Genomic DNA, 3,889 nt, shown 5'->3' on the forward strand with positions numbered 1-3,889 from the left:
TTTAGATAGAATTGGTGACATTTAAGGTGGCAGTTTAGTTTGTACCTTAAATAGGTAAAATCCTCAAACTAAATCACTTAATTACAGATTCTACTTTTTATTTTAAAATTCACAATAATTACTACATATAACTACTACCCATTTGACATATTGTTATTTAATGATACTAATTATACAACCATTACAACAGATAATTGTATTTATGTAATTTATATTGTTAGGGTATGATGTGTCGTCCATCCAGAGTTCGACAGATGTTTGCCTCTAGATTATGTAGAAAGTCAATAATGATTGGTACGGCACTAAATTAAGCTGAAATGAAAAAGGTAAGTTTAGTTGCGGTATCCAGCAGATATCATTTGATAGAAACATCATGCCTAATGTGAAGACATTCTAATGTTTTTCAACCTTCAACTAGAAGGTTAGATAAAGTGTCCTTCTTTTAGAAAATTGCAAAAAAGAGGAAATATCAAGTTGTAAACATTATATTAAGGTAAAACTTCAACTTTCTTTTAAATTATTTCCTAAGACTTTAGAATAAAAGAACAATTCACATTGTCAATACTACATTTGGAAATTCCAAGGAAACATTTAAAAAATTACCAGAATGTTACATTTATGGGCAGTATAAAAACTAACAAATATTAAACAATTGTGTGTGTGTGTGTGTGTGTGACCTTAAACTCGTTATTTCTATTTTTTACAGTTAGTTGAGCACATGGGCCAAATTGACCAGCCTTGGGTAGGTTTACATTAATTTTTGTTGCTGCTTGCTTATTAAAGAAATAATAAGACACTAAAATTAAGGCAATGAGCATAGTTGTCGATTCTGAAATGTACCAAAATAATATCAAAACTTCAATTCATAGGTACTGAAGGTAAAGCACCTGCATAGAATATGAAATCTTAAACTGTTATATAATCTAACTTTTTTTATTAAAAAATCTTATTTTAAATCTTTACAACTTGCAAACATAATTGTATAATATACAAATATGTCTTTGTATACTTGGTGTCATTTATATTAGTTCTAATATTAAAATTGAAATGCAAAAATCAATTATAACTTTTACATAACTTATTATAAAGACATGGAATTTGATTTTGAAAAGTTTACATTGTAAAGGAATGTTATATATAACCTGATACGAAGGACAGTATGACTTATTGCCATCACTTGACGTATGCCGTCAGTTGTCATCCTTTCATCCTCTTCAAGTACAGGGCTAATTGCAACGAAATTTTGCCACAAGCATCCTTGGAGTATCTTTTTAAAAAATAATATCCTATAAATCTGCTAGCAAAACAACATGGCAGCCTTGGCTAAAATAATAAAAAGCGGGGGAAAGGGAAGGGGGGGGAGGGAGTTAGATCTGAGTACTGTCTATTATCTTAAACAGCAAATTTGACCGGCAAGACAAGATCTACAACAATGATGACATGGTCAGTTGACATCTTATAGGAGTTATTCTAATGAAAGACAGTTTTAACACATTTTTTGCCTCTTTGCTATAATCTTGAAATCTAGAATAGATAGAGAGAAACTATATTCTGCAAAATTGACCAGTCAGTCAAACCAATGTTATAGTTATTGCTTTTAAGGAGAAGCATATGTAACTGGGTGGTATTTCAAATTTTTATGATTTTTTGTATGCATTTATAACGTGTGTAACTGCATCTGAACATCGACTACACATAAACTTACTTAATTACATGGCTAAGGCTTTAATCTTAAACAGGTAGATTACCACATATTATAGTTAACAACAGCAGACGAACTTGAAACTTACTGAAGTTTCATCAAATTACTTTTACGCTATTCAATTCAATTTGTTTCTTGAATTCCCCTGCTGAAAAAGGATGTGCTGATTATACATGATGAGGATTGTAAGACTTTTACGGTATCAAATAATGATTTTTAAAATGCAATAGATTAAAATTGAAATGATTTTGATGATACAATCTTGCACTTTCTCATGAATCAACAATGGCACAGAGTCTAAGTTAATAAATAAAGACTTGGCATTTCAATATGATTATTAATGAATTTTGATATACAATAGCAAGTTTCTTTTAACTATCAAGTGACACCAAATCCTTGTGTTTTAAAGTAACTGATATAAAAATAAGGAGATGCGGTATGATTGCCAATGAAACAACTATCCACCAAAGTTCAAATGAAGTGTTGGTATTTTGTAATGAAGTTTTGTGACTGTTGATAAAGGATCGAATCTTGTAGTTGTTCAAAAAGGAGAAACAAGCATATTGCTTAGTATATGGCAAATGTCTTTACCATCACCTTTCCAACTTTGATTATATAATATTGTGTACCGTAAACGAAACAAGCGTCTGGCATACCTAATCATAAGCTTGGTGTCTTTTGATGAATTTGAACTGAACTTTAGAATGTAGTACCTGCCTGTTTATTCTAAATATGACCAGTTTGTCTCTTTATCATTTAAGGTACTAGTAAAACATGCAATCAGATGATTGAAACTGGGTCTCATTGAAAAACAAAGTTACCAGATAACAAGAGGAAGATAAAAAAAATCATAAGTAAAAGAATGACACACAATACCATAGCCAAAAGGAAACAAGACAACAATTCTTCAAAACACTACACAGAAAACCTAACGTTGAACTTCTAAAATACCAGGAATGAACATGGTGCTCCTGAAGGGTAAACAGTTCCTCTAGTGAATACCATTGGCTGTTAATGACCAGTAAAGAGCACCACATTGAAGTCTAGTATATGTAAATATATGTTTTCTTATCAAATTTAAAACTTTACCTGGTAATATAATGTTATATGATAACCATATGGTAAGTGAAAGCTAAATCAGATTGGTTCGTGATTTATTTGCAGATAAGAAGATATTTAGATAAATACTGAATACTGATATGCATATCAAACTAAATTCTAAATTCTAAATATTAACTCTGCTGAATTAAATTTTTGAACAGAAGTGTCCACATGGAAGACCAACAATGAGACATTTAATTAACCTGAATATGGTTCCAAGACGTAACATTATGTACCACCAGAGATGTGTTCTGTTTTTTAAAGATATAAATTTTTAATAAAACATACATGTTATTATTGTTGTTTATTATAAACAAGTAGATGCATATTTGTATAATCGGTTGATTTAATTCAGTTAATTGCTCTTTGTAACTTAGAAAATTATCCTTAATGGTCAATAACTGTTCCCTGTTTGAAACACAGAATAATTTTACACCAAAATTTCATGCATTTTTTCATTTTTTCTAAATATCAGGTATTTCAATTGATTTAAAAAAACATGTTAATAAAATGGTTCATAAGATACCAGGACCCATTATCATAATACCTTATTAGTCCCCTTCCAACGAAGTCGAAGGGGACTCTAGGTTTGCACTCCGTCCGTCTCTGTCTGTCTGTCTGTCTGTCTGTCTGTCTGTCCGTCAGTCCGGCAAATCAGTTTTCCACACTTTTTTTCTTCGTGCTTGAAGATATTAATTTGATAATTGGTATATAATTTATCATGACAAGTTACAGAGGATTTTATGCAGAGTTATGGTCCTTGGACTTATAAAATTCACTCAAATAATCAGTTTTCCGCACTTTTTTACGTCATGCTTGAAGATATTGACTAGATATTTTTTTTATAGTTAACACAATGAAAAGTTATAGATCAAGTTAGCATTTTGTTCCAATGCAATGAATTTTAACCGGTAGCTATAGGGGACTATGTATTGCCATGCAATACTCTCAGAATGCTTGTTTTAAGTTAGATTTGAAGCATTTTTAAATTGAATTTTCTTGGATAATCTTCAGTGAATTTTTGTTAGATCTGTTGTAGTATTTACTATTTATGAAATAGGTTTTGCGAAATACATATATTGCTAT

General features: G+C 30.4%; 1 long non-coding RNA gene across 1 annotated transcript; it reads left to right on the plus strand.

Annotated features, from left to right (window-relative positions):
- The first annotated feature begins 309 nt into the window (after positions 1–309).
- On the plus strand, positions 310–3,015 carry LOC127710056 (uncharacterized). Its single transcript, XR_007985919.1, has 3 exons — positions 310–326; positions 707–742; positions 2,965–3,015. It is a non-coding gene; the product is annotated as an uncharacterized LOC127710056 (long non-coding RNA).
- The last annotated feature ends 874 nt before the right edge of the window (positions 3,016–3,889 follow it).

The sequence above is a fragment of the Mytilus californianus genome, unplaced genomic scaffold, assembly GCF_021869535.1.
Source record: "Mytilus californianus isolate M0D057914Y unplaced genomic scaffold, xbMytCali1.0.p SCAF_7, whole genome shotgun sequence".
NCBI classification, from domain to species: domain Eukaryota; kingdom Metazoa; phylum Mollusca; class Bivalvia; order Mytilida; family Mytilidae; genus Mytilus; species Mytilus californianus.